At 39.7% G+C, this 27,675-nt stretch overlaps 1 protein-coding gene across 3 annotated transcripts in view; it reads right to left on the reverse strand.

Moving 5' to 3' along the window:
- The window catches only part of LOC139473225 (cholecystokinin receptor type A-like), a 141,617-nt gene that overhangs the window by 33,817 nt on the left and 80,125 nt on the right, over positions 1-27,675 (reverse strand). The window contains exon 1 of one of the 3 annotated variants that reach the window (XM_071255753.1): positions 25,734-25,967. The exons of 1 other annotated variant lie outside the window; for it this stretch is intronic. The gene's annotated coding sequence lies outside the window, so the exon portion shown is untranslated. Of the gene's footprint in view, positions 1-25,567; positions 25,968-27,675 lie in introns of those variants that run through there. One more of the 3 variants, XM_071255752.1, reaches the window with a different exon arrangement.

The following is a 27,675-nucleotide window of genomic DNA, read 5'->3' on the forward strand; positions in this document are numbered from 1 at the left end:
TGTTCCTTGCATTCAGAAATGATGAAACCGTATAAAAGTTAGGGTAAGTCAGTTTGGGATCGAAGATGTTTCTGGTGTATCACATTGTGCCAGCTCCGGAGGAAAATTGGAACAGGTTGACGTTAACAATTTCGTTCAGATCCAATTTATAACTATGATATAAATCATGCAGTATACTACCTGGGCATATCTGGGACTCATGATCAAAGATCTGTTAATAATCGATTCTGGACCAAACTATCCATTGATTGATATTATGAGCATCGATCCACGCCATTGGGATCGATGACATGCATCAACCAAGTCAGCGAACCTGACCACCCGATCCTGTTAGTCGCCTTTTACGACAAGCATAGTCGCCTTTTGCGGCAAGCATGGGTTGCTGAAGACCTATTCCACGCCGGATCTTCACGGGTCTAACTCCATGGCCGGAATAGTGCTGCGTCAAGCCCAGTCCGCTCACTACTTTAAAATGATGTTTTTAGCTGATGCAACATAGCTGTATATATCTGTATTCCTTCACTTCGCGGTCAGCCAAACGGTCCACGTCATGTCACAAATCAACATCAGAGCAACCGTAGGTCTGTGATTCGTCACATGGAGAATCAAGGTAATTCAATAGTGGAAACGTCTCGACAATCTGACCCCAACAAGCGTGGCAATATGAGTATTGGGTTCTCTTCTCGTAAGGTTACGAAGCAATCCCAGAGCGTAATTGAAGTTCGAGACACTAAATATGACGTCGCTAAATGATTATGAGTGTGATATATTCCGGACGCGCCACGCGAACAAGACGAATAGTTCCAAAGGGACACCGGGAATATCATAAATACGTGAAGTACAGATTATTCCCCCACTTGTGGTGATGAATTGGTAACGTGAATGGGAAGATGTCAATCTTGGTATCAATTGCGATAATATGCGCGGTTATCTGACGTTCATAAGATATGAGGTAAGGCAGATCCGTGCGTGCGTGGGCCTTGTCCAGTTATACTAGCTGAAACACGGAGCGACGCGACAGTCAATATCCGTTGCTGTACAAGAAAGTAGGCCATTAGGCTAGTAATTAAGACAAAGGCTGTTTGGAGGATAACTACTGCAGCACAACGGTGTTCGCCAACACCTGGTAGCATTATTACAGTAAACTACGGTTATAACGAACACGCATATAACGAACTGACTGATATAGCTAGAAACATAATTAGGGTGAACCGGGATTCGAACCCACAATCATAGGTTTCTGGCGTGCCTAAGGGACGCAACTCTGCACAGCGAATCGCGGCGCCTTAGACGACTGGGCCACCCGTGCCCCCGAATATAACACGAGAATCTTGTTGCGCAGTAGCCTGATCACATGAATAACTTGGTATAGCATGCGTTATATTTTCCCTGTAAATTGACTCAATATATTATGAGGGTCCTTCTGATCCAATGAGTGCGTGAGTGTGTAAGTTGTGTTTAACGCCGCTTTTAACAGTATTCCAGTTATATCACGGCATTTCAGCTATATGTGAAAGGAAATCATGATCCAATATTACGAGGGGCGGTCGGGTAGCCTAGTGGTTAAAGTGTTCGCTCGTTACGCCGAAGACCCGGGTTCGAATCCCGAAATGGGTACAATGTGTGAAGCCCATTTCTGGTGTCCCCCGCCGTGATATTGCTGGAATATTGCTAAAAGCGGCGTAAAACCAAACTCACTCACTCACTCCAATGTAACGAAATGTAAATTATTAATAACTGATAGCTGTATGACATTCGGAAATTAGTACCTCATATAAAGTGAGTGAGTGAGTTGGGATTTACGCCGCTTTTAACAGTATTCCAGTTATATCATGGCGTGTCAGCTTAATGTGGGAGGAAAGCCCGAAGTGATGCAGGTCTCAGAGTGAGTGAGTGAGTGAGTTTGGTTTTACGCCGCTTTTAGCAATATTCCAGCAATATCACGGCGGGGGACACCGGAAATGGGCTTCACACATTGTACCCATGTCGGGAATCGAACCCGGGTCTTCGGCGTGACGAGCGAACGCTTTAACCACTAGGCTACCCGACCGCCCGCAGGTCTCAGACGTTTACCACTTCGGTGAGACCCACGAGCACGGGTAAGGTGCTGACAAACCTAGAAACCTAATCGGGGCGAACCGGGATTCGAACCCACAATCATAGGTTTCTGGCGTGCCCAAGGAACGCAACTCTGCACAGCGAATCGCGGCGCCTTAGACGACTGGGCCACCCGTGCCCCCACCTAATATTAACCGCCATGTGGGAACACCGCATATCGCTGGCGCAACGTCCGCAGTTCATGTTCTCATATATTGAACTCGGTCGTCAACACGTACAAAATAAACCAAGGACAATGTTTACAGCTGATGTCAGTCTCTTCCGGTAGATCCGTGTTTGTGATTAGGTAACGCAGAAAGGACGTCTAATCTATCACGTCTAATCCAACATATGTTGGAAGATTTAATGAGAAACCTCTTCATCCGAAGAACAAAATCGAAATGAGACAGACAATCTTCTTTCTTGTGTTTCGTATAAGTAGGTACGTCGAGGAGAGATTACGATATCGGAGAAAAAAACGACCCTACTTTGCAATGATAAAATCGCACATGTTGCCTGCGTTGCATATACTCTAGCTATAGCCGCAATGTAATGTCAGCGCGTCTGGCTCTGATGGAAAGACATAATTATGCCATGACTTAGTTTCCAAAAATTTAATTCGATACATGTTTATGAGTTGTTTGGTATGTGATATTTATTTCTTGTATGAACAAGTACAATTCCTGTTATTGTCTACAGGCAAACATCTATTTTAGTGGTAACATTTGTGTCTGGTGTTTTGGAATCAAACGATGAATCAGTTTGTGAATTGTCCTAAACGCCGTTTAAACAGAATTTAACATTTTCTCGAGTGTAACAATATTTGTGAGGAAAGGCAAATGGGATGCTTCTGTTTGTAACTGCAGATCGTAACACTGAGAAGGTGCTAGAAACACAGATTTAAAAAGAGACGAGCTCCACAGCTCATTTCCAAACAAGCCACCACGTATATTGTATCAAACCACAGCCAAGATCATCCTGGGTGACGACATAGCCCAGTGGTTAAAGCGTTCGCCCGTCACGCCAAGGACCCGAGTTTGATTCCCCACATGGAGACAATGTGTGAAGTCCATTTCTGGTGTCCCTTGCCCTCATATTGCTGGTATATTGCTAAAGGCGGTGTAAAATCATACTTACTCACTCACTCATCTCAACTATGATATGCAAAGGGGCAATATAGACATTCAAGCTTCACTGACTTGATCCGAAAACTTACAAAAGCTCCCAACTTCAATCAAATACCAGAGACCACAGCTACTAGTTGCAATTCATCTGGAGCATGTTCTGAATCCCGATTTCACTTCATCACAATACAACTGGAATAACGTGTCTTCTGAACCAGTGGTTTCAGTCCCTACGTCACCAAGACACACACATATGGCTTCAATCACCTCAATCTCTTCACGTTAGTCTTCTATGTACACTAATCCTCTATGTATAAATCATCTATGTATACTGATCCTCTGGGTATACTATTGTTGTTTTAATCTAAATACGTATCTACAAGAATGATAAAGAAGTTAATCATGCATTCATATACTCAGAAAGCAATTAATTAACATCAACAAGGAATATTATATTGACGCAATGGTTCTAAAGCCTATTGCAATAATGCCAATCTGGAATTCGAAACATGGGTATTATTCATGAGTAATATTTTCTCTAAACGTTAACTTAAAGACGAAGTAAATATTCCGATTGTATCCAAAACGTCGACAGTCTAAAAGAACAAAACCGAATGCAGTGCATGTATTCTAATGCCTAAACGTAGCTCCGAATAATAATAGACATACGCCAGACATGAACAAAAAAACATAATTAACAGACATATATGTTCAATGTGAAACGACTACTGACATACGCTTCACTCTAGTAAATACTATAGAATCGCGGAGCTCGAGTCAACCCAAGATATTCAGAGCTAGATTTAACTAGTATGGCCTTCTTGTACTGCGAACACCTGGTATCATCACTATTTGATAGTGATTCGTAAACACATGCTTTTGATAAAGTCGGAATCGTTTCATGGACTCCGCTTTTAGCAGCGACATCCTATGATTATGGAAATTGTTTTGTCGCTTGTATTTCAAAGAAAACCGTATTCTGAAAATGTGCAGTCCTGTGGGGTCATCAACCAGTGAGTCGGATCCATCTCCATCCTCATCTAGCTCTGCAATAACGATGCTAATACTACCAACCTTGACATAACAGTGATAAATGACTGTTCCTATTACATACAAACCTCCAACAGCGAACGCAGGCTGGGAACCCTATAGTAGCTTATAAATGAACTTAACAACGTGTGGCTGCAGTTGTCGCTTTTTTGCGTTCTCTATGCATTTCAAATTAAGACAAAACGAAAGGTCTTAGGTCACCAGACTGCAACGATCCCGGGCTGATCTCAATGAATACACATCAAATACAGTCTATTATAAGATACACAAGAAGCGTAAGCCATGGATGCAACTATGGAAACAAGGTTGTACTTAAATGATCTTTGGGAAAGGCAATCTATATTTGCCAGTCTGAAAAGTAACAAGCTCTACGCTGTTGGAGTGTGACAAGGAAGATGGGATCAAACAGTACCACACAGAGTGGATTATGACAGGTAATGATCAAATCATATTTTGTAACCCGAAAGACGGAGTGTTGAAATAACTCGATAAGAAGGGTGTTGATATAATCACTATATCAAACCCACTGTAAGTGATTTAACGTCACGGGTAAATAGTACTTATACAATGCAAAGTAGTGTACTTTAAGGCTTTTATCTAATCTTTTCCGCACAATAGCTTAAGTACAATGTAGTCTGAGTTCTTTACGTCGATTAAGGACAAGGGGACTTGCAAAGGTATCATCTCATTTTATGCAGGAATAAGGACATAAGAGTTCCATGCATTCATACACTGCTTTGTTTTAGATGGGGGATTTCGTGGCAGTTCAATCGTTATCAGGTTTTAACGTTGCAACTGAACAATTAAGGAATGAATTATGCCAAAATGGACAACGACATGTGTAAGGCTTCTCCTTTTAGAATAGTTAGTTACGTGAGTCTGTTGACTTGCCCTTGCATGTGTATGTGATGAGCGTTACCGGTGGAGCAGGATACTGTCCCATTTCCTCGAACAACTAGTTTCATCACTATTTGATAAACCCATGCTTATAAAATAGTCACAATTGACAATGGATTTCTTATGATTATGGATATTAAATAAAATGAAATTCGAACCCTTTCCCATCGTAACATGGTTTTTTGTAAGAATATGGCGTCGGAATGAAACGGAACACATAACATTTTAAATTATGTATTTTCCTTTTTGCATTTTTACCAAATATGAGAGGAATGTTAAACATGTTATGGCGTTCAAGTGTGAATGATGCCACATATGCATGCACTGCTTGGTTGGTTAATATAAATCAATATCGACTATCTGCCAAAACAGAAAACTCCATTGGGAGTTAAAGGCAAAAAAGTAATGGAAATATACTAGCCATTAGGTGATTGGATGACTGAAAATAAGAGAAGACACCAGGTGTTCGCTAAAAAGTAGCATGTCCTGCTCTACCGGTAGCACCCGCCACTCACACAATTTTCATAACAATAAAGTGTTTGTTCGTTATCCAATGGACCCGAAAAGATCCGGGGTAGAATAGGTCTTCAGCAACCAATGCGTGCCGTAAAAAGCGACTATGCTTGTCGTAAGAGGTGACTAAAGGAATCGGGTGGTCAGGCTCGCTGACTTGATTGATGAATGTCATTGTGTCCAAAATGCGTGCATCGCTGCTAACGATCACTGGATTGTCTGGTCCAGATTCGATTATTTACAGACCGCCGTCCCATAGCTGGAATGTTGGTGAGTGCGGCTATAACCAACAACCAACCAACTAACGTTATCCTATGAATAGTACATGAGCAGGAGTTCAAGAAACAATTACCTGCAAATGAGCACGTACCACGTATTTCAGTCAGACGCGGGAGAACATGTGCTTTTGTTCATTATAAGCGTGCTTGTAAGGATGGTAATTACGACAGAAAGAGCTTCAAACTGGAATTGTTTTCTCACTCTATATTTTTAGGGTCGTCGGTCCAACTATTAAGAACTAGAACGCCTAATTGTTTTCAAATTGGTATCGCTGGCACTGATAGAAAACAGGGTCAACAACGCACATTATGGAACTGTCACTAACGAACCAGGGTTCTGTTACAGTAGTGGCATCAGGTGTCAGCGAAACGGATGACAAGTCCCAAAGCATTATCCGTTCCAGGGCTCAGTAGATGATGCATGGCCGAAGAGAAAAGAACCGTCACAAACGAAACAGTGAAATGTAACCAGACACCAAATGACACCAGACCTTTGTGAAATGGATGACTTGTCGTTGAGCATAACCTGTTTAGACGATGTTCCGTACGCTTGAAGTTAAAACGTTTTAATTACACAGAAACAGCGTGTAAACGCTGTAGACACAATTTGGCGAGTGATCATCGTTATTACTTTATTCGTTCAACCAGCCCGGTATTTGACAAGCCTGCGTAGTTTTGTTTTTGAACTATTAACAGTCAACTGCATAACTTGATGGAGGCTGATCATATATAGCCATAGGAACAAACGTAAAATACTATAAAAGGTAAGATAAAACATTCCAGATTTAAGCCTAGGTGTAACATTCAATGTGCTGGAAAACAAAGTGGATTGTATATCGATTAGATATGATAGTCGAAGCAGCTGGATTAGGTGTCTTTTTCGGAAAGGTAAAGACAATTTTAAGTTTAATTGAATGAGTATTCACCTTAGTCTACATCATTTAGGATGGTGAAATGCTCTGGATTCGGGTTATGTGAAGAATGAAATGTAAGTAAAACCCCGTTAAACTGTATGGTGGCCCCAATGAAATCGCTGGATTATTGAACCTTACCCATACACGACTTAATACCCGTCATTGTATATTGACATATCCAATAGCAATTGTATAGAAGGCGTGTTTTGAGGACAAACTTGGCCTCATTGTATATGATGAAAAATGGTGAACTGAATTTTAAGAACAAAACTATTTGTTTTATTTAATGGCGCAGTCAGCAGAATTACAACTATATGACGGCGGCCTATAAACAAACGAATCTGGAACAGAAAAACCAGCGTGACTGATATTATGAACAACGGCCCACGGCGTCGGAGAAGATTAAGCCTGATGGTCAAGAATCGGATATAAAATAGGGGGAGTAGTTTGAGGATTGGATATAGAATAGGGGGAGTGGTTTGAGCCTGATACTCAGGAATTGGATGTAGGCCACAGGGAGTATTCTGAAAATAAATTATAGGATAGAAAAGTATAGTGATTTAAGAAAGGCACCATGAGTTTTTTTCCAACTAAAGTTAAATATAAAACTGTAATAAAATAACTGGTACTAAAACATCTGACACAAAATATAGGGGATCGATCTTAACCTGATATTTCAGAATAGAAGATGAGGAGAAGGGGTTGAAACCCTTTATAATACAAGATATGTTTGATCTTTTCTGTAATGATTGTATTTTAAAACAAGGGGTGTCATTTGGACCCAGTGGGGGAGTTAGCTGAGCCTAGAGGAGCCTGGCTAGGGGAGTCATGTGAGCCTAGGCCCATATGACACTTGAGTCAAATTTAGGGGTAGTCGTTTGAGCCTACTACACCGGATTGGCAACGGGGTTCTCCCTGGTCCTGGCATCGATTCTCAGTGACTGTTGAACAGAAGCTACAAAACCTATCCATCACCATAAGACATCTCTTCTGAAAGCAGAATCCATTGTACGATTCGGACTAAATAAATCATGTGTTCATGAATCCGTATCAGACAGTAATGATGTTCGCTGAAAGGTGAGCGTATCCTACCCCACCGGTGGCATCCGTCACAGACATATGCAAAGGCAAGTGAAATGTTCACCTGAAAATTACACAACACGGCAACACTTAGTACAAAATAGGGAATTGCATCGACCATACTTTTTGTCACTGATGCGTCAAATTTGGAAATGTCCTCCACATGTCTAACGAAACACTTTTTGAAACCTTTACTGTGGTCTTAAATGTTGTAATCTGCATCCTTTAAGCACGTGTGGTATGGCGCTCTTCGCAACGTTTCTGTCTGGTTGTACCCAAAAAAGAAGGGGACAAAAATTGCCATTATGATTTAAGACTGTTTGACAGGTGCAACCAGATGACGTTAATTCTGACACTTCACACCCGGGGAGACGGATTAATACAGCCAATAAATTCCCTAATCATAACCTGTTGACTGTATTCCCCAATCCTATCCCAGCCATGAAGATCCGGGTTAGAATAGGTCTTCAACAACCCATGCTTGCCATGAAAGGCGACTATGCTTGTCGTAAGAGGCGACTAACGGGATCAGATGGTAAGGCGCGCTGACTTGGTTGGTGAATGTCATCGATCCCAATGGCGAGGGTCGATGCTCATGATATCAATCTCCAGATTATCTGGTCCAGACTCGATTATTTACAGACCTCCGTCAGATCATATAGCTGGAATATTGCCGAGTGCGGCGTTAAACAACAAACCAACCTCCAAATCCTAACCCTGTTCATAACAATCTTTTAGAGAATAATGAACCTGTCACAAGAAATAACGGATTATCTGTCAGGAGTTAATAAATGATAATAATCCCGAGCCTTAGGCTATATTATATCTACATATTGTCGTTGTAAGAAGAAAAATGAAGAAACACGTCAGATTTCGAAGCATGACAATGAATGACGTCAAATCGTATTGTTTTCAACGAAGTAGTAACGTGGGATCATGTTCCCCCTTATGAGTGAAATACAATACAGAGCTAACAAACCTAGAAACATAGCGAACCGGGATTCAAACCCGAAATTCATTTTGTTTTTGCCACGCCATAGGAGCGCAACTCTGCACAGAGAATTGCCATGACATCAAGCAGATCATCATTTTCCCTATTCAATCACACGCCCACCTTCCACGTAACCCGTTATTGCATTCGATAGTTTAAAGGAATATGATTGGAATGTTAGCAAACAGACATATTTGCCAGTCAACATTGTTCAAAAAGGGAATTGTTATCCAGCGAGAGGGTACGACTTTTCAAAGAACAAGCTTTCGGTTATAAATACGATACATGTACATTTCTCTAAATAAATGAAAAAGGGTTTAATAAAAATTCACGTATCCATCAAACACTAATTTTTTCTAGGTAAAGACATTTACAAGCGTTACATGTGCAATCTATCGAATGATTTACGTAATCATTGAACACTATTTTTTGGTTTTGAATATAACATCAACTAGCGCTAAATGTGCTATCTGTCATATGATAAGTGTATATATTATATGTATATTTCAGAATAAAAAAACTGAAGATAAAACACGATGTCAAACAAATACTGGAGTTAATACTATAATCAATAAATGGTTTAATATTTATATTATTAATACACTGACACGCATTTTAATGAAGATCTGGCAACTATACATCAGCTACATATATATGTCGAGTCCCAGTGTATTTCGAGACAAGCGGTGTGCCGCTATGAAATCATTATGCCTATACGGATTACATAACGCTAAGAGATCGCAATAGTGGAGTTCCACATAACAACGTTTCGTATATACCACCATGAATCTCGTGTACATACTTCGATGGTGGAGTTCGAAATAACGTTGTTTCTTTTCTACCACAATGAATCGAAAGTTCGTATTACACGAATGAAAAATACCATGTATACTTTTCAGTCCACTGAAACAAACATTGTATATTTTGCTTTTCTACGTTTCTCTTCGTGTGGTAGAGATATAAGAACCGTATTAAAAATTCTACGCTTTGACGTTTTTAATTACCATTCACTTCAACAATCAAGGGGAACTTAAGCTTGATAATAATAGCTTGGTCTGCGACCCCATCGTTTAATATCCTTTAATAACCCCAAGCTTACAACCACGTAAGGCGTAATATGCCAATTTTGCACCAGTGACGGGAATGCTGTAAAAGAAACTGACAGTTTTCAAATTAGTCAGTCAACCTTTAATTACTGTCCAGAAGCTGAGCGCTGAACCTTTACAGGCAACAGGTTGTCAACTCGTTCAGTCGGAAGATAATTTGCAAAACTCGTACACCCAAACTTAACCCTTAGTCGGCGTAATGTATTTACCGTAGGCTAGCCCAAGCAAAGGAATCGTATTTGCTATGAAAACAGGCTCTATCTTTACGGACATATAGAGTTGAATCGATGGTAGAAATGAATGTGTCAAGAACTTCACTGTTCCTCACAGAGAAGAAATGCGTTATTGGGTAAACGATGTTGCAGAGATGGGACTCTCATGTATCTCATAGTGACAGCCGCGTTAGTAACAGGCTCCCTATTAGTAAACTTGGATTCAACTGATGACAGGTGATTCAGGCAGAGTAGGATATGATCAAGCTTTTCGCGAACACCCAGCGTTATCAATATATGCTACGTTCATTTGAATACACAATTACGATGCTAAGATTCAGAATCGCTCAAGACGATTGCATTCATAATTGTTGGTGGTCACTAGACGAACATGAAGTCATCGAAAGCATGATTGTTTCTAGTTTTTATATATTTGCATAATGCTTGTCATCTGTGCTTTAAACTTTCTCATACATTTTTCTACTATATCAATCTTTAGAAACCACACGAAGAGAACGTCAAAACCAAATCAATAAATGCATGCATTTCAGAGGAATAAATTCCATCAAACCTAACTATTCAATGTAACAGCTGACATCGATTTGCATTGGTCTAGTAATGGATTTTTAGAGATTCTTAGTGATGCAATCTATACTTTTCCATTTGTATTTGTATAAGATAAAAAATACGCACTAATTTGCTCTCTAGTTTGATATGTAAGTGAGTGTGTAATGAGTATGTTTTTAAGCTGCTTTTAGTAAAATTCCAAAAATTTCCGGACGGAGGAAACCAGAAATGGGCCTCATATATTGTACTCATGTGGGGAATCGAACCCAGGTCTTTGGAGTGAATAGACTACCACACTGCCCCCTAGTTTGATTAACCAAACCTGCAATCATTAATGTGATTAATAAACATTAATAAGCGTACTACCAACATGGGGATTTCGGGTATGAATCAGCTCATATCCTGGTCATAAGAAGCGCCTTAATGCTGAGTAGTGAGGCTCGGTGACGGTAGTTGATAACCTGTTATGGTACTTCGACGGCGTGGATAAATGCGTATGCTAGCAATCGCTGGAAAGTATAGTTAAGGGTCGTTTTTTACACGCCGACGTCACACGACCGTCGAAGGTGAATACGGCGTTAAACAAAAATCACACCAAGTAATAATCACGATAAAACTTTTCAAATAGTACTTGGTACTCACAAGAAGACATCAAAAAGTATATCAATCATAATTATAAGTATATCTTGAACTAAAACTTTAAAATATTCTCATATTGGTGCACAATGTTTAGGCTATTCCTTGTCTCTTTGTGTCCTTTGTGCAAGATGGCGTGGGTATTTGTTACCATCAGTTTCTTATTTTCCCCGTACGATAAAAATGACGATAGAAATGTATCTTTGTTATCTAGGGATAAAAGTGCTTTATCAAAACAAAAAACAGCCTTTACGTTTTGATACGAGTCAATACGAAAGACGCAAAGCATCCCATCATAATTTATATAATTCGGCTCTTTAATGAATATAGCCTCTATAAAAGCGCTGCCCTGTGGTTATTATATGCTCCATAAGAAGACCCATAAGGCTAATTACGTCATGACTTATCCCTTTGTATTCTACATCCTTCATCATCTTAAGGCTGTTTGTCAGAGCTTAAACTGAACTAGCCATAGACTGACGTACGTCATACACTCACTAAGCTGTATTGCGAGAGTCCAAATTGATCACGAAGTGAACAGAACATGCAAACCGTCCACACATTAGTTGTAATGACTGGGAATATGATAGATGCTTTGAACCTTCGCCAAGACACTGAATGAAAGCACTGAATGAAAGGAGAATGTCACGTCAGGTAGATATGGAATTATCAGTCTGCTAAACTTCAGAATTACTTTTAAAGTTCACGTGTAAACATCGTCGTTTTTCATCATTGTTGACGACAAAGTGGAAAGGGGGTTGCTATTTAGGTGATTATTTCAGTGCCTTTAATATCTGATATGTCTGTCTACAATTAAATGTCAAAAGGAGGAAAACTTATTCTGTGCATACAACAAACTAGGGTTTATTCAAGGAAGAATGGTGTTTTCGTTTAAGGGTCATTTCGGGGTGTTTTCTTAAGTGCTCTAAATGGGAACACGTTATCTCTATGATAAGCTCCTGATGTTTCTGAGACACATTGAACTGCTGGTAGAAATATCAGGACCTCTACATAAAGGAAGAATATTGTTCAAGTGATTTGATTGATCTGAATATAATTATATAATCAGTCATTGCATACATCAGTTAAATGGCAAACAGGACAAAAACAAGGATTTAAACTATACCAAAATCCTTTCCCGATAGGGATTCTTAAAATGGTGAACTAACAGTTCTGTAGACAATGGGGAGTTAAAGCAGCTAAAGGATTGCATAAGTAGCGAACAGAGTGATATATATTGCCGGGCAAAAGAATGTATAGACCCTTGTTTGATGGTGGCTAAAATGAAACAAACAAGAAATTGTTATTCGATGGCGATGTATTTGATATGAGTATCTTAGATGTGTTTTGGAGCTTTTGCTGGCACAGTTTCGGCGAATGTTTTCGGCCTGGTAACGTTGTGATAACATTTATGATTATTTGTTCAAATCCAAGTTGCAAGTGTATATTTTCTTCTGCCAAAAAGTTGCCGAGGGTATTTGCCTATTTTGTAAAACGCAGAGATATGTTCTGTAAAGTTTGCGGTTTCTGTGACATTTTATTCAAACTGAATATTGTGGCGAGATCTGCTGTGGGCCATTTTTCGACTTATAAAAAATGCAAAAAGAATATTTTGATACATTCTGATTAATGCATATGTTAGAATCTCATAAGCTACATTTGTTTCCCATCACTAATTATAACTGATTACATTCGTTTTACTGGAAAAAGTCGAGAGAATAACCAGTTTCGATTATCCGACGAAACCGATTCCATTTTTTGTAGCGGCGAAAATGAATTGAAACTCACTGATGACATCAGGTGTTCGCACAACGTCGTTGTATTGTGTGGTTGGTCATCGTTGTATTGCGTGGTCGTCGTTGTTGTACCGAGTGGTTGGTCGTCGTTGCATTGAGTGGCTGGTCGTCGTTGTATCGTGTGGTTGGTCGTCGTTGCATTGAGCGGATAGTCGTGGTTGTAGCGAGTGGTTGGTCGTCGTTGCATTGAGTGGCTGGTCGTCGTTGTATCGTATGGTTGGTCGTCGTTGCAATGAGCGGATAGTCGTCGTTGTAGCGAGTGCTTGTTGTCATAGTATCGAGTGCTTGTTGTATCGAATAGTTGGTCGTTGTTGTATTGATTGTTGATCATCGTTGTATCGAGTGGTCGTCGTTGTATCGTGTGGTTGGTCGTCGTTGCATTGAGCGGATAGTCGTGGTTGTAGCGAGTGCTTGTTGTCATAGTATCGAGTGCTTTTTATATCGAGTTGTTGGTCATCGTTGTATCGAGTGGTTGGACATTGTTGTATCGAGTGTTGGTCATCGTTGTATCGAGTGGTTGCCATCGTTGTATCGAGTTGTAGGTCTTCGTTGTACTGAGTGGTTGGTCGTCGTTGAGTCTAGTGGTTGGTCATCTTTGCATTGCGCGGATGGTCGTCGTTGTAGCGAGTGTTGGGTCGTGTCATAGAAACACATAAAATATTCATATAAGCTGTTTTCATCTTAATTTTGACATTGCAAGACCTGACAGATCTCATCGATATAATGCGTTGTGCCATCATTGTTTGATACAGGAAACCGATAACGAGCAGCTGCGTGGTGATATCGGCACAATGTGTCTGCGCACTGTGATCACACAAATGGCCTCTTGAATGGCGCTATTAATCAGATAACGATCCTATATTACTATATCAGTAATTGAAATTAGAAACACTTTTATCTTTGCCACTACTGGGTTATTAATCTATATATTGCACTAGATTAAACACCCACGAATAAATCACTTAGAAGTAGAAGGAGACAATGAATTGTTCATTCTCGTTCGTCTCAGGTGTAAATCAATAGATTTCACACACACACACTGCTATTTTATTTAGAGAGGAATACCACCTTCATCGTTATATATTTTAAAGTCTTTACAATTGTGTGACCAAACAAATTAAGTTTGTTTTTGATCTGATAACTTGGGTTACTGGTGGCACAGTTGTCAAAGGCATTGCAATCGCTGTGCATAATGTGAGGTTCAAATCTTAGACTCGCCCCGATGATGTTCCTAAACTAATGGACCCGTGACGATCCGGGTAGAATGCCGTAAAATGAGACTATGCTAGTTGAAAGAGGCGTCTGAGAGATGGACCCGTGAAGATTCCGGGGTAGAATAGGTCTTCATCAACCCATGCTTGCCATAAAAGGTGACTATGCTTGTCGTAAAAGGCGACAAACGGGATCGGGTGGTCAGGCTCGCTGACTTGGTTGATGCATGTCATCGATTCCAATTTCGTGGATCGATGCTCATGATATTTATCACTGTATTGTCTGGTTCAGACTCGATTATTTACAGACTACCGTCATATAGATGGAATATTGCTGAGAGTGGCGTTAAACAACAAACCAACCAACCAACCTAAATTGATGATCAGGGGTTTCACCAAGGTGTAAACTTCCAAGATCTGCGTCACTTTGAGCTTTCCTAATATGACTGAATTATCATAGGTGGCGTTTAACCCAACTCACACACACAGTACGATCACGTGAGTTAGCTTTGTACCAAATCGACTTAAATGAGTCCCTCTATTTGCTCTGTCACATATATGCAGCTCAAAGGCGTTATTGATACGTTATCAACAGCTGTGTGATTTATAAACAGGTGTCAGATAACAATATAATGTCAGGTAATAACCTTCGTTGCAAAATTAATTATCACAAAGCATAGTATAGAAAAAAATCGCTTCGGAAAATATACAACGGCATATGGTCGCGGCCAATTCGTATTTAAAACATTCAGTCGTCATGTTGCTGTCTCGAGTGCCATCCCCGTAATGGCAACATATATTGTCTGAAGAACCTTTGCTCTTCCTACAGTCGTGACACTCACACAGCAGTACAAATAACCATATTATTCTAAGCCTAATGCAACAAAGTCATGAATGGCTGCCGCAGGGTCCATTGAGGATTTGAGGGAATATTTCCCCACCTCTTTGGTAAGGGATTTAAATTTCATTAGCCTTTTCGACCCTAGGTGTCGCGCGATTTCTTTCAAAACGCCACTCGTGGTTGCTTAGTGTCACTAAAATTGAATGATTGAGGCTTTAATTTAGATCCTTGGATATGCTGTGCAGAATGTTGACCTAAATGAAACAAGTTCGCATGACGCTCTATCAACACCGACAAACCGGTACAAAAAAAACAAAAACATGGACGCCTGAATAATGTTGTTTCCGATTCACGTTAAATTGGTACATGTGAGCAATTGACTCTCTTGATGACTAGTGTTACCACTTTTTCGAGACGATTCCCAAGTTCAAACGCGAAGGTTAACCATGAAATAGGTACGTGACATCTGCACATAATAATTGCAGAAAATCAGTGAATAATGAACAACTCACAGGATTGGGTTCACACAGTAAGAGACAATGCCATTGGTCAAATATGTGGCAGTAGCAATAACTAGAAGGTCCTTTTACACATGTCACTCGCGAATTTGTCACAATCGAATGTCTTGAATATGGCATGTGCTCCGTTCTGGAATCCAGGAAACAGTGTTGGAAGCAGACAAGAAGTCGAAGTTTTCCGATAGGTATCCCCTTTAAACTGTGCAAGTAGATAATTCGCAAATCAGATCATAGAAGGCGGCCTCGTCTCGCTCTTATGTAGCCACAGCAACCATTCTAGAAATTATACCCCCAGGAAGCGTATCGAACAATGTAGTCAATCCCGGAAGTGAATCGACAAGCTCATCACAGAGGAGCTCTCTGCATGTATACAGGGGAGGTAACGAAGGTGTCAAGCGCTGAGAGAGAATTGGATAATACACTACAAAGGGAGGTCACTGTATCTTATGAAGTGCCGTGGACAAACCACTAAATACAAACAGCTCACGATATTCTATGAGTGTTTCACTTGCTGCCACTAATCATCATCAACGATGAAGTAACATTTTACACAGCCACATCACAGCAGCTGTCTCCGCGGATTAACATCTCCCCGGTACCCCTGAAGATGCAGGTTAGATTAGGTCTTCAGCAACCCCAGCTTGCTTTATAGGGCGACTACGCTTGTCGTAAGAGGCGACTAACGGGATCGGGTGATTCCTGGGTTGATGCATGTCATCGTATTCCTATTTTGTAGATCGATGGTTATGATGTCATTCACTGGATTGTCTGGTCTAGACTCGATTATTTGCAGACCGCCGTCATATAGGTGGGATGTTCCTGAGTACGGCTTTAAACAACAAACAAAGGAAACATCTCCTCGGGTTAGAGATGTCATATTCAATGTACTCTTAAGCACCCGCATCATATATCTCTACCCCTACAGAGTTAGTGAGTTTAACGCCGCCTTGAACAGTATTACAGTCCAATGTGGACCAACCGCCCAACGTGACAGAAAACCCTAGATGTTTACCACTTTGGCAACGCCAACGAACAAGGAAATGAAGCTGACAAGCCACACATTATATTGAGATCGAATTTGGCATTCGAACCTACTATCATAAGGCCCGTGGGATTCCAGGTTAGAATTGGTCCCCAGCAACCTATACTTGTACAAGGCGACTCAATTGATCGGGTTGTCTGGCTCGGTGACTTGGTTCATTGCGTGTCATCGTCTCCCGACGGCGTTCATCGTTGCTTGTGATACCAGTTACTGGTTTCTTTACCGGTCGCCGTCATATAGCAGGAATAGTGCGGCGTTAAACAAGAAACAAATAACCAACCAAATAAATAAACAATAATAACGCATCTTGCACGCCCAAGGACGCGACTCTCCACAACAATATACGGCGCCTAATTAGATTCCTTATCTGTTGATGAGGGATAACATTATCACATTCCATGATGGTCGCGTGTACTTATAGGTGTATAGGATAGATAGGATATAAATAATAATATACAGCATTTATGATGATACCCATACGTCTTTAATCGGAATATAGCTTAAATGATGCTTTAACTTAAAAAATGGAAAGCTGACAGAAACCTATATTTCGTATATCATCACAAATTGGGTCATGTCTCTCCAAGATAAATAGGCGTTTCCTTGGTCATTGGATGATAAATAAACTTTAGGTCAGCAGTTGCAAGAGGCTTGCATTGCAGCTAGCGTCCAGGAATTACCAATTGCAATGAAAGCAACCATTTCAATTTAATAACATTTATATACGATCACTGCAAAACTCCAAACGATTTGAGCATACAGTAAACTACGGTTATAACGAACACGCTTATAACAAACTGACGGATATAACGAACTTATTTTTAAGTCCCGACCATTTCTTGTATATATGCTGTATATACGCTTATAACGAACTACGGTTATTACGAACTATAATTAGTGGTCCCTTGGAGTTCGTTATAACCGTAGTTTACTGTATTTGATAAACGTTTAAACGAGAAAACTCATACTTATGTCGACCAAACGTTAGTAAAAGGAAAAGTATGTATTGTCAGCGTATTTAAAACATGCCATTGGTCGTCACATTCAACATCGCTTTAATGGTATTGATTTAAAGTCATAATAGTCTCAAAGCTGCAGACACCAACGCTGTCTTAATTTAAACTTTGAAAAACTGCAGTCAACAGACTGTGTCAGTATAATTGCACTCTCTCCAGTCTCTTCCCAGACCGTGTCATATGTTTTCATCTTTAAAATATGCCTCAATAACTTCCTTTCAATGTTTGATCCCCTCGTAATTATCACGTCGCAGCAATAAGAGAACGGAAGAAATGTTTCACATTATGACGAACGATCTGTGTTAAATAAGGATAATGATATTAACAGAGTATCACTTATTAATATTAAAATCGTTAAAAGGAATTTTCACTGATTGAGTATCCTTGTAATCATGTTATATGGTGATGGATTAGCTTCCTGGAACCTTAGCGCAGACAAAACTAATTTGTCGTTAAAGCTATCAAATTGTCAGTTAAATTGATAATAGCATTTTGACATTAAAACCCAATTTGTCACTGATCTTATCGTTCACTTTCAATTTCCCGGAACAGCATATATATAGCCTTTAAATGATAGGTGAAGGAGAGTTATAACTAAAAAAGTCATACCTTTTGGTACAGTTGTTTCAAGTTCTCAAATGTAAGCCAGCTAAATGTGAAATGGCGACATTTAAAAAGATAGATGTACAACAAATATACGAAATAAATGAATTAGAAAATTCAATTATAAGCCACCATCAATCATGGTTCCCATGATCATAGAATAATGTATCTCAAATCACCGGAAAACTAACGAAAAGTAATCACTTTTTGCCACTTCTTCATGAAACTCCACTCAATCATCTTTGATAGAAGTTTACTCAAAACACAGCCGATTACTTGTGAAATGAAAGCATAAACCTTGCCACCTAAATGATCTAAATACAAATAAACCGTGCACTGTATTCCACATGAGGATAAACAATGTCACTTAGCATTTCAAACACTAAAACCGTTTTGTTTCTTGACAAAACAGCGGCTTCATAAACGCCGCTCTTTAGTCAAGAAGCAAAATAGTTTTAGAATGCTTAGTGTTAGAAATGCTAGACAATCTGCCAGTGCATGAGCTTACCTATGATAATATAAAAGTATCGGGTGGTTCTCACTCTCTCTGAATATAGATATTCAAAGGCATAGTTACATGTAATTCATATATTATACTGTGAAGACAGTTTGTATGATACTTAAAAAATAAATAATTGAAATGTCACCAATTCAAAATCTGTCTAGCATGTTCTGTGTCGTCTCTACAAGCCATTGGTAAATGTATGACTTATTCCTTCGGCATCATGGATTTACGTCAGATTGATTAGAAAAGACCTATTTTTAGCCCGAAACGCTATCAAACGGTTTATAGGTACCCTTGACGGTCTAGGCTAACATTAAGTCTCCGGACAATAAAGATGTTTTATACTTCTGTTTGTGACGATGCCGTTAAATATACATTGTATAACAGAAAACGGAAACTGAAAAAATCTAAACTTGCCAAAGTATTGTCGACTTGATTGTGTTAATTTCTGTTTCTAGATCTGTGTAAAAAACGATGGACTGTCGTGACATGAGTTGTGTAATCTTTCAAAAAGTTATACAACACAGCCCATTTCACCAAGAGTATTAAAGTTTCTAGTTATTAATAAATCAATATGGCAGTTTCATTTTCCTTTGAACTTTGTCGCTAATGCGAGTACGATGTGGCGATCCTTAGGCGTGGAAGTTACATTTCTCTCTCTATAACTAATTGCACTGATATAAACAGATGCTGGTTTATATCCGTATCAACTACTGTACATGCACATATAGATTTGGCCCGTAAACAGCATCACTATATCATCAATAAACATCCTAATCGATTGCTTGATCTGGCATTTTGTGGGGAACTAAGTACAAGTCATTCAATAAGCTATTGGAATCGTTTGTTCTTTGACTATGATCAAACGTGTATAACGCGTGCAAGACTACAAAGAAAAATATCAATTGTCTGTGACCAGGTTAGAGATAATATTAACGCTCTTTTCGTTACTTGTCGGGTTCGATGAACAACGATGGATAATAAAAAGGCAAATGAAAGGCGTTTTGTTAACCTGCAGATGACAAATAGCAAGACGTTCTTTATGGTACCTACGCTTCCTGCATGGTGTTAAGCTGTTTATTATCCTGATTGTAACTACAGGACGTTAAGAACAATAACACCAGCAAATGACTATAAAAAACATAGTCCCATTAATCCTCTGTAATTGTCAATATTCTGTCCTTTTTCGAACAACTCTGTCAATAATTTTACAATACTGGTAATTTATTGAATGTACGGCTTAGATCCGTCAATTACTTCAATCTCTTAAAGGTCAGCAACGCACATTGTCTGCTCGACAGATTGTACAGAACGAAAGCGCACAATTTTACGATTTCATGCTATTCTCAATATTTCATTTTGTCCGTAAGACGGCAATGGTGACGACAAACCTAAAAACCTAATCGGGGCGAACCGTGTTTCGAACCCACGACAATTCAACAGTAACAAGCTTATCGAAGGGATGCTAAGTTGTTCAACTGGAGACAAAATTTGTTGGTAAGAGTGAGTACGACTTTACAATTATTAAGTAATCGCGAAGTGACAGTTTGCTAAGGAATTGAACGAAGGCGCTGACATTTTCTACTTTCATAAAAGAAAAAGGAAGGTATGATGCAGACAGATGAAGGATCACAATCATGGTTCCGAACCCTTACTTACAGAATCATGGCTGCTGATCGGAGACAAATAGCGAGCTGCTCAGTGAAAGGAACGTTTAAATCTTTGGCAGAAACCCAAGAGCAAGAATATGGCGCTAACCAAGACCAACCTGGGTCTAAGCCATAACCAACGGATTTTGACAGATGAAGGACAGCTTGTATCACAAGCGTTTACACTGCGTCATCCGTGCCTTCTGTAATCATATCAAATGTAACGTACTTTGACTTTTATTTAACATTAATGCTTAATGAGTCATGAGCTGTCATATCTAATTTGGGTCTTCCTCTTATACTATGCTAATGCAATGTGATATTTTTGAAAACAGTGAGTGAGTTAAAATTTAACATCACATCGGCAATATTTCAGCCATATCGTGACGAGAAGTTAAGATGTATTATCAATAAATAAACAAAATGTCATCGATGGACAGTTCAATGAATGAGCTACAGATCACAAGCAACCAAAGTTAGGCCACCATTCCAGGGACCATGGGGACGTACGGTACATCTGCTACCTACATGGTAACCCTGTAGGATTTACACCATCCCTCTAGCTACTAGCGATGGTCAGAAAGATTAGCTAAATAGTAAAAATCGACAAAAAAAACTACTTAACACACACGCGCGCACTGTGAGGATGGGCATTATACGAATACCAGCATGCTGGTACAATTTGTACAAAATCTTGCAGTAAATCCACCCTGTCAATCCAAACCTCAAAAGGGGGCGTCCTTACTCTGCGGATCGAGAAACTTAATATTACACACGCACATGCACACTTATATGCACACGTGTGCACAGGCACATTGTGTTGAGGATGGACTTTATCTAAGTACCAGCAGACCCGTGAGGATCCGGGGTAGAATAGGTCTTCAGCAACCCATGCTTGCCGTAAAAGGGGACTACGCTTGTCGAAAGAGGCGACTAACGGGATCCGGTGGTCAGGCTCGCTGACTTGGTTAATACATGTCATCGATCCCATTTGTGTGTATCGATGCTCATGATATTAATCACTGGATTGTCTGTTCCAGACTCGATTATTTACAGACCGCCGTCATATAGCTGGAGTATTGCTGAGTGCGTCGTTAAATGACAAACCAACCAACCAACTAAGTACAGCACTCGACTGCAATTGAGCTAATACAGCTATAAATCAACCTGCATTAACAAAGTCTTAAACCAACAGAGAGTTGTAACTGTGTCGACCGAAATACAATATATATTACGCACTCACACATACACTAACACGAGCGCACACATACGCGCTCGCAAGCACACACGCGCGCGCGCACGCACACAGGCACACATTGTGTTAAGTATGGGTGTAATCTGAGCACATGCAGCCTCATGCAATCGATCTGAGCCTGGAGTAAACAAGCCCAATATGAACTACAAACCAAAGAGATCGTAACTGTGTGGCCCGAGATACAAAACATTACGCACGCAAAGGTACATGCACGCACACACACACACTGTGTTAAAGATGGGCTTTATCTAAGTACAAACATGCTAAACAAGGATACGACCCGTTGGCCACAAATTCACTCACTCACTCATTCACACGACAAACCCATCTGTCCACAACACACCTACACAAGAGTTACTCCAGGCAACTAACACATCCATTATCGATTGACCTGCGTTAATTATGTTTCAATATATGAGGGCAAAATGCTTGATGCGGTAGCTCAGTAAATGCTCACCTACCTATTGCGATTCCCCTAACATGCACAGCACCTTTCTCTTCCTATGTCTCTCAGCATACTCAGCATAGACGATGGTTCCACCAAACTGAGAAATGCCAATTGACAAGACGTGGGTCTTCCCCTACTTTAAGCCGAAACTGTGATATGCCTCTTGTATGAACAGTTGCGCTAAAACCCACATCACTCATTTAATAACTGTCTCTCGGAGCCTAATAAAACATTGAATGTCGTACAAGTTTTGCTGTTACCATTGAGCAGCCAGACGCTTCAAAATGGTTATTTACTTAATGGGAGTAGTTCATTCATAAACTCTTTCCACGTGTTCTCTAGGACCTTGATACATCTGCATCCACTTCCGTTCCACAGTCGTGGTTTTATGACTCCCATTAGCCAAATAGGACGACACTGACCGCCCATATTTTATACCTCACTATTTCCGTTTGGATGCGGACAATAACAATAAAAAACTGCCATTTGTAAATGAGGTAATAAGGTATTCGCTTCAACACAATCCATTCATGTTTATTGGGGTTGTAAACAAATAACCTCAAGTATCTTATCTTAAGACCCCAAACCACTATATCCGCTGTTACTTCTGGAAATCTTCAGGGCGTTCAGCAGTATGGTAAAGTAAGTTCCATTGCCAATTGCAATATAAATACAGTTTCCGATAATTGCTTTACAAGAGTTTCTAAACTAAATTACTTCATAAATGTCCTCACATATATTTTACATCTTAATACTCCTGTTTGGAACATAATGGGCCAGATGATGGAGAGTATTAATGGCGTTGAAAATGTTTTCAACTGTAACCCTAGATTACAAAACTTATGAACTTTGAACGTGCATGTGTATGTATTTATACACTCGGTCAAAGCTGAAAGGCATCTTGAGGAAAGATAAAAAAGCACACACGATACGAAATGAAATTATGTATAGAAAACGATTTCAATATAAATCGAAAACGGCGTAAGCCTTTGAAAAGCAAACATAAATAGACTATAACGTCATGTAAACATTACTGCCCTTGTTCGTTAAACCTATCAAGGAATCTACCCGTAGTGATGGGTTGGTGATTGCTTTTTACATCAAAGGACAGTGTTATAGCCCACTTAGTTTAGTGTTAGTTCATCACACTAAAGAAAGTTTGATTTCTAATAAGGATACAAGAAATAAAGCTTCAATGATGTGTGTCCTCCGACGTGATATCTTTATGCTGAAATCGACATACATATAAAACGTTCACCCTAGACTAACATTTAGTCTGTGAAATCTTATATTAGACAATATTCATCTTGACTCTAAAAATAAAAACAAATTTCCCTATGCTGATTTCATAGAAGAGAGCTACCTAGAGCTGGCTAGACTTGCTTTTTATGCGTTTCTAGATATATTTGTTTATAAAATAAATATATTCCACAGTCATGGTGCAGGACTACTTTCACCTCAGAGAAGAACATATCTTAATTATCCGTCGAAACAGCTTCAATTGGGCGTAAAAGTCACACTTACCATATTGAATGACTAAAAGAGACAAAACACTGCCCTTAATCCAAAGTCCTTTGCACGATACCGACTGTATAATAAGCACGTATTCATGAATAAGTATTACTATACGTAGTGATGATACCAGGTGTTTGCGGAAAAGAAAGCGTATACTATCGCCTCTGGCATCTTCAGTACGTTAATATAGACAAAAGACCCTACCGGTGCATATCGCATTATTCATGAAACGTGACCTAATTTGGCAAAGGACATGTAATGTATGGATATTTGACGTGCACATGGCTGATGGTCACATATCCAAACGGTTTCCCTTCAATTCAAGTTATTGATAATGTATCTAATCTTACAGTCTTGTTTTTGCTCCCCTTAGCCTGGTAACTCATCTAATCGATATATTGTCAATTCGTAATGTTTCATATCAATACCATGAAATACATTTTGGTACATTTTAACTACAACGTAAACATGAAAGCAACGTTAGTATATGCTAAATACTTTCTGTCACGAGTTCTTTTAAACGAGTATGAACTAATCATCACAATGGTATCATCTTGTTCTGATAAATACATGAAGTAATATTTTATAATAACACATAAGAGAAATAGTATGCAATATTGCAATATGCAAACGAAATATTGATTCATATATTTGTGTCGTAAAAACATTCATAAACATTTGGATTATAATCAGAATTATTAAAAGGACATTCCATTTCTTGCCCAAAATACAAAAACGAATTTCAATTTCAACTGATGTTATAATGTTACGCTCTGATAAACATATGAATATGTTTAATTACATACTATAACGTAAAGCTACACACAATACTTTATTTTCTGTCATGTGTTCCCTGGGTGTAAAAACTCTTGCATGTTTGTTTGAAAATCATATCATCTTACACGTAAAGTGTCACCATGCACGTAGGATGTAATTACATGCAGACACACTTTTACAAAAAGCGCACATCGAGCTAAAGGTTAATACATTTTGATCATGTTTTTTCATTAATGATAACGGGCTGCAGACACACTAATATATGTCAACGAAACTACAATAATTACGACGAAGTCAATGTAGCCAAATATCATTAATGACAGCGAACATGATGCCAGGTTTGAGAAAAGCGGCACACTAATTAAATTCCATCGTTAACATGAAGTTGAGATCCTTAGAAAAGAGTGTTTCAATGTTTTTTTTCAGAAGGAACGGAGGCAACTATTCTGAACCTGCTTTATCAAAATACAACGAAAGAAGACTTCAATGAGACATTACCTTCATATATGTAGATACGCCTATTTGGGAATGAAAATGATGACGTCCCATCATTTAGCCAAAGCTGGCACTTTTATACGAAAATCAACATGCATATACTTGATCGCGTTCTCAGTTGGAATGGTCAGTGACGCCTGAAATAGTGCAGAGCGCCCGTTGTAAATGTACAGAGATACACTGCGAAAATGACATTAAAAGACAATTAAACCCAACACATTTTTAGTCACACATGAACAATGCCATCTAAATTGCGAAAAAGGCATTTATAGGCCGTCTAAAATCTGTATCAACGTTTACACCTTCATGCACCATATAAACATACCTACCTTGCGTAAATGACATTAAGAGGTTTAACAGACAACTTTGCCTTTTAAACTCTAATTCAAAAGTGACACCTTTATACGAAAATCAAGGTAAATATGCTTTACCGTGTTCTAGTGATAAGCCTTCTCAACCGGCCTGCCAAACGATGCCGGAGATAACCCAGAGCTTCCACACTGCTAAAGTTATCTGTCCTCCGGGAACAGCCATTTCATTCTATCCACACTGATTATCAACTGCATATCCCAACTCACAGCAGCATATGGTAATTACCTATTTGCCGCCGTTGTCAGTCTAGTTAAGCCTGGTCACGGGTCAGTGTTCAATGCTTAACGATCGAAGAGACAGAATTACCGTCGAGCGCTTTCCAAATAGTGGCGCCACTTTAAGAGCAACGATGTACGTGTTCTCCTCCTGACAGCTCACTAGCCTGTGTGAAACACGTCTGACTTCGGGGATGAGGAGGATGGTACTGGTGGACTCGGATCGATGTCTAGCATCAGTAGTTCGCTCAGCCACTGGTGTCGTACCTGCCTCGTTCCTGGATCTTCCCTTCCTACTCACTCGGGGCTTGGTTTATGCTTGAAGCTGTCGGTATTTCACCATCGAATTGTCGTCGGGGGGTATACACGTGCAAGCTCACGGTAACACTGACTATCTTTGCAATAGGCTGTTCCTACCTGATGTATAGTCGAATCTGTCGGTATTTCACCATCAAATTGTCGTCGGGGGGTATACACGTGCGAGGTGAAAATAACACTGACTATCTTAGCAATATGCTATTCCAACCTGATGTATACTTGAATCTGTTGGTATTTCACCATCGAATTGTCTGGGTATACACGTGCAAGCTCAGGATAACACTGGCTATCTTTCCAATATTGAGCTCCTACCTGATATATTGTTGAATCTGTCGGTATTTCACCATTGATTTGTCCAGGGGTATACACGTGCGAGGTGAGAATAACACTGACTATCTTTACAATAGGCTGTTCCTACTAGATATATCGTTGAATCTGTTGGTATTTCACCATCGAATTGTCGGGGGTATACACGTGCAAGCTCGGGAAAACACTCGCTATCTTTGCAATATGCTGTTCCTACCTGATGTATACTTGAATCTGTTGGTATTTCACCATCGAATTGTCGGGGTATACACGTGCGAGGTGAGAATAACACTGACTATCTTTACAATAGGCTGTTCCTACTAGATATATCGTTGAATCTGTCGGTATTTCACCATCGAATTGTCGGGGTATACACGTGCAAGCTAAGGATAATGCTTGCTATATTTGCAATAGGCTGTTCCTACCTGATATATACTTGAGGTTGTCAGTATTTGGCCATCATAATGTCTAGACTTATATGTGGTTGGGGAACCCGGCACACATGCAAGTCAAATTGGCTGTCCTCCACCATATGTGTCTACAAGCGAAGAGTTTCATTTAAATCTCACTGGTTATTCGTTTTATGTAAAAAGAACCAACTGACACCACTACATCCAGCTATAAACATGTCAATACTTTTAATTAATTTCATCATGATTTATGTGATGTCGATCTCCCACTGAATTGTCTTCTTTTGTGTGTTATTATGTTTACACCCATAAAAAGAATTCCTATAATGTAGCCTTGTTGAAAAATCACTTTGTATTCTGTGTACATTATGCTTTATAGAAATAGAAGCAACAAAAAACATTTCAATCATAGAAATATTCAATGTAAGTCCATTGTACGAAGCCGACTGTATCATGAGCATGTGTTTACTTTTCTATCAGTGAGTGAGTGAGTGAGATGGGTTTAACGCCGCTTTTAACAGTATTCCAGTCATATCACGGCGTGTCAGCTTAATGTGGGAGGAAAGCCCGAAGTGATGCAGGTCTCAGACGTTTACCACTTCGGTGAAACCCACGAGCACGGGTATGGTGCTGACAAACCTAGAAACATAATCGGGGCGAACCGGGATTCGAACCCACAATCATAAGTTTCTGGCGTGCCCAAGGGACGCAACTCTGCATAGCGAATCGCGGCGCCTTAGACGACTGGGCCACCCGTGCCCCCTACTGTTCTATCAAATAGTGATGATACCAGGCGTTTGCGAAAGGGTACGCGTTTTCTATCCCACCGATGGCAAGCGTCACAAATACATGCAAAGGCACGTTGTTCACCTGTCGGGTGTTCAACGCGGGAACATATGGTACAAGTCAAGATGGTTA

This window comes from Haliotis cracherodii, unplaced genomic scaffold, assembly GCF_022045235.1.
Source record: "Haliotis cracherodii isolate W230 unplaced genomic scaffold, xgHalCrac1.p SCAF_27, whole genome shotgun sequence".
In the NCBI taxonomy this organism is placed as follows: Eukaryota; Metazoa; Mollusca; class Gastropoda; order Lepetellida; family Haliotidae; genus Haliotis; species Haliotis cracherodii.